Source organism: Oculina patagonica, chromosome 2 (assembly GCF_052425735.1).
Source record: "Oculina patagonica isolate OP01 chromosome 2, crgOcupat, whole genome shotgun sequence".
NCBI lineage: Eukaryota > Metazoa > Cnidaria > Anthozoa > Scleractinia > Oculinidae > Oculina > Oculina patagonica.
The window spans coordinates 6,630,440-6,639,825 of record NC_135759.1 but is presented as its reverse complement, the minus strand read 5'-3'; the positions used below and the strand labels follow the sequence as shown (position 1 = coordinate 6,639,825).

The 9,386-nt window shown below is 38.4% G+C and overlaps 1 long non-coding RNA gene across 1 annotated transcript; it reads right to left on the bottom strand.

Annotated features, from left to right (window-relative positions):
- Positions 1 to 2,522: 2,522 nt before the first annotated feature.
- Positions 2,523 to 5,429, bottom strand: LOC144642861 (uncharacterized). The gene is made up of 3 exons (XR_013568808.1): positions 4,667 to 5,429; positions 3,704 to 3,808; positions 2,523 to 2,965 (listed from the first exon to the last, which is right to left on the bottom strand). It is a non-coding gene; the product is annotated as an uncharacterized LOC144642861 (long non-coding RNA).
- Positions 5,430 to 9,386: the final 3,957 nt, after the last annotated feature.

The window sequence follows — 9,386 nt, the reverse complement described above, 5'->3', positions numbered from 1 at the left end:
CTGACCCTTAACACCGATTTCAAAACAAAGAAAATAAACTAAAGACAATCAGCAAAATAAATGAACTACGAGCCAATGGTTTTTACAACATAAAGAAGCTGTTTTGTATGTGTACATTCAAAGGGGAGGGCCACAACTTTTAAGACTCCAATTTGAGGAGGCTCACAATTTTTTGGCTCCAATTTGGGTGAGGGTCACAATTTTTGATACCACTTCTTCCAAGATTTAGTGGCCATAACCCCCCGCCCTGATAAATAACGACTGGTCCCTAATGATCGAGTCGGAAACACTCCATGAAAAAAGATGAAAGTAATGCAATAAACCAGGTAACCAAAATTTTTTTTTTTTAGTTACTTTTAGGTGCCTTTTTTCAATAATTTTCTATTAATCAAAGCCTTTGAAATTGATGATTGACTGGGGTCGAAACGTTGTCGATTAGCGTTAATTTTTGTTTTTATTGTCGGGTTATCCAGGCAAGTGAGTTAAAAAAGTATGCTAGAAAAAATTGCCACTACATTATTGATTTTAACCAAGACAACTAAAGGAAAGGTGAGATGACTGATAACTATCGCCGTAAGTTCTTTAGCTGGTCCAGAGATTGAAAATGGATTTTCTTTAGAAAAGGCAGTGCGAAAATAATCCGTACTGAGAAATAAATCTCGCCGAAATAAATGTCACCAATCAAGTCTTTGATTTTATGTTCTCAGTTGCATTTCTTGCTTTTAAATCAGTGGGATTAAGAGCAAGATTGGAGGACGGCTCTTCGCTGAAGTGTTTAATGGATTTAATTATGAAAAGACACTAAGTAAATAATAGACGCTTAATTTAAAGCTCGGTGATAAATAGTGAAGAAATTGTTCAACATGACACGAGCGTGGGACAAAGTAAAAATCTCACGTTCACACGGCCTTTCTTCAAATTTGCCGCTTCGCTGATTATAAATAATTAATGATGTCCATGCATTCTGCCCTATGCATGGCCTCCAAGATACCGGTTGGGCGCACTAACCAACTGAGCTACGAGAGAACTACGTTGAGCTACGTTGTGAACTGTTGGTTAAGAAGAAGTTTGGTCGACTGTGGTTATTAATTCGATTTATGAGAATCTTTAACAATGCTTCTCGACTTGGATTTAACAACTTAAGATGACGTAAATATTATCATATTAACTGAAAATAACGATAACATTGATAGTTCACATTGATCTTTCTGTAGGTATCAGACTAGTGTAAACTTGAAAGTTCTATCAAGATATTACGAGTGACGCAGTATTGTTTATCAATAAGCAATTTTTATTTTTCACACTAATTTGTTAAAAGTGATTAAGAATGTTTTCTTGAACAGTGATTTCCCATAAATTCTCAGGCGTGGCCGTATTCCTTTTGCGATCTGCAAAAGAGCTGATATGTGATGTATTGTGCGTGGAATAAGAATCGTGATTTGGTGAGGCGTAAACTGAAATTAGATGGAACTAAGATAAAGAACTAAACAAAACGAGAAACGTGATTTGGACCCACCCACCCCCCTTCCCATTTACATCCCTCTTTTAATAATTAAAAAAAAAAAATAGGAAATTTGCTGATACCGCGGCAACAATAGAATATGGGGTCGAGTGAGGGCGGCGGAATGAACGCTCGTTTCCCCGCCTGCGAAATTTTGAAGCTCATGTAGAAGCGTATGGCACAAAGCATTGTAAAATGGATCGGAAAACGCAGGAATAGATCGTCGGAAAGCTCCTGCGACGACCAAAGAGCGTCGCCGGACTATAAAAAGTCAAAAAAAACTGTTCAGAAAGTTCAAACAACGACACCGAGCTCGAGGCGTCAACCAATAAGATAATGACCGCTCTGGATCTTACCGAAGGAATTACTGAAAACTGCAGCTAATACTCGCTAAAGAAGAAAAATTAGACAGTATCGAGTCATCTATAAGAAACATCGAGTCCACCTTGGGAGCACTTGAATTAAGGATACAGAAATTGGAAGACTTCGAGACGACAGCCACAGAAGACTTTGCGAAGCTTAACAAACGATGCAGCGACGCAGAAAAACAATGTAAAGTTCAGAGATCTGCCCTACGAAATTGTTAAGAGAAGGAAGGATCAGATGGCTACTCTTAAGAGGGCGAGACAACTTAACATCCCGGCGTCTTTCTACAAAGCTCAACCGGACAAGCTTTTTATCCGTGGAAAACTATGGCCCGTCGGAAATTCCTTAGACGCAACGGACGATAAGATCCCCCCCGGTCTGAATAGGGTTAAAATATCGTATTCACGTCACTACGGTTGCGCCCACTCTTTTGCGTCCCGCGCAGCCTGTGTTCTGCGTGCAACTCATTTTTTGTGTGTTTGGTATAGTGCGTAGCATGTTTCTAAAAGGTTCAAAATAAAGAAATAATATTCAACAAGAAGAGGATGCTTTTTCTGCACCACCGGTACCCGTGCAACCAATCTAAACATTTGAATTTTAATTCTACGTCAATTTCGACAACAATTTTGAAGACGAAGATTTTATTTATTTTTAAATAGCTTTTACATGTAAATTTTAATCTTAGATTTTAAATGTAATTTGCAAGTACTACACGACCACAAACTACAACATGTATAAATAGTTATAGCTATCTATTTATCTAAGTAGATTCTGTGCGATCTATCTGAGATAACGCATCACAAATGCAATACATTTAAAAGAAAGATATGTTTAACACGTGAGCCGTAACAAGTGTCCACCCACACCAGCAGTATGATGCACTATTGCCATGCGCAACCACCCAATAGAGTTTTCCTGGCCCCAATACAACCATATTTGCAAACACGTGATCACCAGACAGTCCAGAATTCCTTGGTGCAGATAAACTGACGTCACAAGTCGCCACCACCGATTGGATCGACGAGGAGAAAACTGTGTGACGTAGTTGTCAGCTATAGGTTGGTCTCCCAGAATGCAAAGCTGTTGTAGACAATCGACCTGGACAAAAATGAGAAATTTGTATCTAGTGTTAGCTGAAAACAATGAAGTGAGGCATGAAAAAAGAGTTTACGATGTAGTCTTCGAGTGCATTATCGTAGTTATTCCCCTTGTCCTTTTTTAGATACGCACCCCCTTTCTAAAAAGCCCATTCCTTCCTTAAAATTGAACACCGGCCACGCAGGCTACCAGTTTCTCTTAGTTCCAAAGCTCACCCTTAAGCCGATTTTTCAGACTGATAATTTTAGCATCGTTCTCGTATTACCCTGGTTGCCCTGTTCCTTCTCACATCGGCAGTTAAACCAGTTTTAGAACAAACAAGAAGACATTTGTAATGTTTGTTCCAAAACTGGTTTAAACTGCCGACGTGAGAAACCAGTCTGCTAAAGAGGTAAAAAAAGAAAAAAGGCTTGTGTCGCGAGCAGCGCGCGCTAAGTCGGCGGGAAAAGCGCACTCAGTAAGTTTGCGCCCAATAATATGATTGACATAATCTTGATGGCTTCACCGGTAGAAAAATCCACCGGTGACGCCACATTTAAGAATGGCTGATTTCCTCTATTTGTTTTCCATGCCCGCGCGCGCCCTCTGTTTGCGTATCCAGCGGTCTCCTGCGAATCTATCGAGCGACTTGGAGCAAGTCTATGATGAATACAACTCAGATGATTCCCTGCAATCAAGCAAGCGCCATAGAGTGAATCGGGCAATATATGTAAAATCATCGGCTTCTACAAATTTTACCTCCTTCCATTTGAAGCTGTAGATCGCCTGGAATTAGATCAATTGGAATCTACATGCAAGATTGTGTACCTAAATCACCAAACCTCTGCTGTGAATTGGTTTTCCCTGTCCAAGTACAAAAAGCTATAAGTACGGATAGCAGCTCTTGAAGGTCTCATATGAATGGCTAGCTTACTAGTACAATACATCAGACAACAAGAACAATGCATAAGGCCACAAAAGCAAAACTCACTGCTTCACTAAAGAAACTATAGAACTGACAATCCTTTGATAGTCGAGAGGGGGGATATCAAATCCCATTTCCCAGCCCAAATTTTGGCGAAATCCCATTTCCCAATCTATTTTTTTTTCTAAATCCCATGCAGTACCAGCAGTGAAATTTCCAGTGCGTGGAGCGTCTGATCTCGAGTGCATTATAATCTGTGTTGTTTTGATTGTCCTAAATGTAGTCCACTCCCTGAACTTTTCCTTCGGTGCCCTATATAGGGATTGAACCTAGGCGCAGGAAGAGCGAGTCCAGAATAACTTGCATGCGCATGCTCAGAAATCCGTCGTCCGCCCACCCTCCCTCCCCTTAAAAAAAGAGGGGGGGACCAAACTATATTCCACAGCACCTTTAGACATGCACACGCACAAATGATAAATTTAAAAATTTCAGTAAGGGACGGACCATTATTTTTCTGGAGGAGGGTGATGAAAAATATTGAAAAAATTGTTTGCAGGGCCTAAAAGACAAAATAAATTGTTTGCAAACATCATATGTATTAAAAAAATTGTTTGCATAGAAGTTAGAGAAACTTGTAATAATCTATCAATGAAAAAAAAAACTTTCAAAAATGACAGTACGAGACTAAATGTATATACACTAAATGTTTGAAGACTAAAAGTATGTAGTTGTCTGCAGACAGTATACAGGGCTCAAAAAATATCAAATAAAAAAAAGAGATAATTAACACAACTTACCTTACAGCTAAGTGAAACATACAACCAAATAATTATTCTTTCCATTGCATTTCACCACTGCACTGCATGGTGAGGGCTTATCATTCCTCTTCCTCGACTCTCCACATGTCTAAATGCATTTAACAAAAGTCTTCCTCACTTCGCAATTTGGCATCCTTCAGGCATTCAAAGTAGTCCTTTTGCACTTCACTATTTCTAGCAAATGCATTTAAAAATTATTCACTTCTGGACAGTACTTTTCCTTCCCATTCTCAAGGAATCTGCTTTTCCTTTACCGCACACATGTTGACGAGGTACAAGCACCAATGGTGACCCATTGTCACACCTTAACGAAGTGTACTCCTCATAAAGTTTTCCAAAAGAATAGAACTTCTCCAGTTTTTCCATTAGTTTTGGTAGAATTTCACACATTCCCAAAATCCCGCCATCTCACAACTCAGAGTCTTTGAGGAGAACATTGGGGGACACGAATACACGGTTATATCTCTCATTCCTGTCAAACTGGTGCACCTCCAGCTCTAACTTGTTACTCAATCATGTGCTACTGACACCAGTAATGTCTGATAAAGATGACATTTTGTAGGTCAACCAGCAGGAATATTGTGTATTGCCTTCACATTAGTGTGACTTTGCCCTGTCTGAACAACTTGGAACAACATGTAAAAAACTGATGCTGGCACAAATAATAAACTTCATATAAATTATGGTGTTTATTAAAATTTTATTTTGAATGTACTCATTTTATTTATATGTATTCTGATAAAGATACCGTATTTTCTCGATTAAACACCGGACCCCGATCAAACGCCGACCTCGTATAAACGCCGGGTCAAAATTGCTAGTTTTTAAATAAAAGCCGGGGGCGTTTGTTCGAGGTCCTGGTGTTTATTTGAGGTCAAGCTTACGAGTAAATATATTCTGTTTGTCACAAATCTGGATTGCAACATAAGCTATCCAATTCGTAATAGTGCACCTTAAAGAAATAATCACCTTTGGATACCCAAGGACACTTTTTCGGGGCAGAACGAAGAGAAAATCGTCCCGCCTTGACAAACTGTCCCTTGGTCTCGAAGATCGGTAACAATAAATCAATCTGAAAAAATTGGCAGAAAATTGCAGTCCGTTTATAAACGCCAGGGCCCGATTAAACGCCGGCTTCAAATAAACGCCGGGTTCACGAAGCCAAGTTTGAAATAAACGCCGGGGGCGTTTATTTGAGAAAATACGGTACATGTAAAGATAATTAAGCCACATCATTTTCCTCCTGAGATTTCATAGAGAAAACCTGAAGCATGGAGATCAACAATAATTAGGCATTCTGGGTTAAAAAAGATATTTTTTTAGATTCTTCAATAAAATGCTTCCTGATACATTTAACCAGTTCTTTAAACTGAACAGTGATTTTCATTGACATAGCACCAGATCATCGTCAAAAATTCATGTAGACTTTCTACATTCAAATTATAAAAAAATACCGTGAAATATAAGGGAATAAATCCATGTATAAATACATGGAACAACCTTCCAGCAGTTATAAAAAGCGCCAAATAAATTAATACACACCTTTGAGAAAAAAAAGTAAAAAGCACTTACTACTATCTTGATGGTAGCAAAGGGTTTACAGCGGATTCAAGTTTAGTGTTTACTGCCTCAGTGGTCGCATTCATTGTCACCGTTGAATTGATTGTGTTGCGAGGCAAAATGACAAATGTTGCTAGGCGGGAATGCCAACGTTCTGCCTGGGAAAACCACAACATGCTTTTTTCCCAGACAGAACGTCATCATTCCTGCCTAGCAACGTCTGTCATTTTGCCTTGCAACACAATCAATTTAACGGGGTGACAGCAACGTGACAACCGAGGCCGTGAAACGCTCAACCTGAATCTTATGTATGCGCTTGGCCCAGCCACTTAGCTCGATTAGCCTTAGCTATTTCTAAGTGACTGTGCTCTTTTTTTATTGTTAATTTTTCTCTTTGCATGTATTTACTTATTGTAAAACTCTTCTGGGCACGAAATAAAAGATTGTTGTTGTTGTTGTGGACACCTGAAAAGGGCAAAAATTATACTGTGAGGTGTGAAAATAGCTAAAAAAGACACTTGGTTCATGAATTCTTCTGTTTCAAGTACACGTGGCAAATGAGTTTGGTTAAAACCTGTATGTGAAACTGGATAATGACACCCCCTTTTGCTACCCTCTTTCTTTAATCGTTGACCTAGTTTTACAATACAGCCATGTATTCTTGTCTATAATAATTTATATTAGTGTAGTTTGAAATATATATTGTAACAGGGGCACTCCCCGTCAAGCCCACAAGGGTTTGTTGAGAGCTACTCTCTGCTCCATAAGGAATAGGATATTATAGAGTCATCCTTGTAAATGTTGTGGTTTAAATTTATCGTTGGTTTAAAACTTTTTAAACCAGTTTGATTTTTATTTTTCATTGTCTCATATTCATTAGTAAAAAGTCAGCTGTGTTTTATTGGAAATTCGCGAATCTGATTGGTTTTCCCACTGTTTTGTATTCGCCGATAGAAAACAGTCGCGCGCGCGTAGCTCTTTATTAAAAGCGGTAATTTTTCTTGATTTTTGTCTTCAAAGTGCACAATATTGTAGGAGTTGGACTGCAATCCTTTAGAGTTTCTACTAAAACAGTTAGACTACTCGCTGACTACTCGTTGACTATTTGCCCATAGAAAACTCAGGCTCGTAGTCTAATTGGTAATTATCATAATCTAAAACAAAGGGAACAAAAAATCAAATTAGTTTGAAAAAAATTAAATCAAGGGAAAAATTAAACCACAACATAAGCATGCATATTTTTCTTTATGGGCAAATAAAGATTGATTAATTGCTTGATTGATTGATTGTGTTCAAAAAGCAGGGTGATTTCAATGTGACCAATGTTGTTGTCTTTCGCACAGATCGACTTCGTCGATTGAACAATAAGTCTTAACACAACCAAAAACAATAGGTTTTGCTCATTTGCATTAGGTTCGACTCATATGAAGTTCGACGTTTGGCAAGCGCTTAAGGTCGCGCAGGACCACCCTTGCTCATTAATAAATTCATTAGCCAAATTTCTTGACGGAGTGCTATCTTGTAAAGCTTTAATTCGCTACATTTTGAACATCGATTTCTCTAAAAATTTTCAAGGATATTAAGGGATGATGGAATAACATCATGATTGTCCTTTTACTGAGAGATGACCGTTTACTGTAATGTTACAGGTTCTTAAAAGTTTAACTGCAGATAATGCGATTTTGTGTCCAAGTTTTCCGCTACTACAGCGCACCGAGTTAAATGATTATAAAACCTAGTGGTGAATCATAACCTCTTTTGTGTTATGACAAGAACGAAATTTTCGATTTCAAAAACTGCTAGAAGTTATCTGCTTCTAAGAGAGTAAAAATGTGAAATCTAAACTTTGAAACATGCTATCTGCATTTTGAGAACGAAATTTCAAAATTCGCTCTGTCATAACACAATAGGGTGCGCCTAGTTAATGTTCCTCGCGAATCAACTCCTGAAATTCTATATCGGAAGAAAACTTGGACACAAAATTGCAGGATTTTCCGCTTCCGAAGACCTTCCGAGTCAATGTTTACAACCGACGTGTGCTATATTCGCAGCAGTGAATCTAATTATGATAATTCGCTTTGTTTCAGCGCACGGTACGCAAAGCTGAGAACAATACCGTGTAATTACTTGTACAAAGAACTTTAAGAAAAACATTGTCATGAATATTTCGTTTGTTGTCGGCTTCAGTCGTCGCAGTTCGTGCCTACTCTTTAAATAAATACATACATACCCTTGCAATCATTAGTATGTATTTATTTAAAGAATATGCACGAACTGCAGGACGACTGAAGCCAACAACAAACGAAATATTCATTAGAATGTTTGTTTTTAAACTCTTTTGTACAAGTAATTACTAGTAATTGTTCTCAGCTTTGCGTCACGTGCGCTGGAACATAGGGAATTATCATAATTAGATTCACAGCTTTAAATATATCACACGTTGTTGTAAACATTGACTCGGAAGTTCTTCGGAAGTGGAAAATCCTGCAATTTTGTGTCCAAGTTTTCTCCGCCGATATCGGATTTCAAGAGTTCATTCGCGAGGAACATAAACTTGGTGTACTCTATTGTGCTCTGGCTAGAGCGAATTTTTAAATTTCCTTCTCAAAATGAAGAGAGCATGTTTCAAAGTTAAGATTTCACATTTTTACTCTCTTAGAAGCCATTAACTTGTAGCAGTTTTTGAAATCGAAAATTTCGTTCTAGTGGGAGCACAAAAGAAGTTACGATTTATCACTAGGCTATATTAATTTGGTGCGCGGTGCTAGCTGAAAACTTGGACACAAAATCGCATTATCTTCAGTTAAACTTTTAAGGGCTTGTAACATCAGAGGGTCCTGCGCGACCTTAAGCGTCTTCGTTAGCAGCCTGGACCATCTTCGTAGCAAAAGGACAAAATTTGCTCAAAACAATCAGTCCACCGTGAAGCAAACCCGTCTATCAGTGAGCTGGCGGGCTTTGGGGGTCATATTCTGACATATTGGAGGAGCGAAACAGATGATTTTTCCTTTGGGTACATCATTCATTTTAATTTATGCAAATATCTTTGACTGTTTGACTCCTCCGACATGGCTGCCATGAAAACACTATATAAATTGAACTTAAACGATCTCCACTTACTCGCTCAGTTCCATTTCTT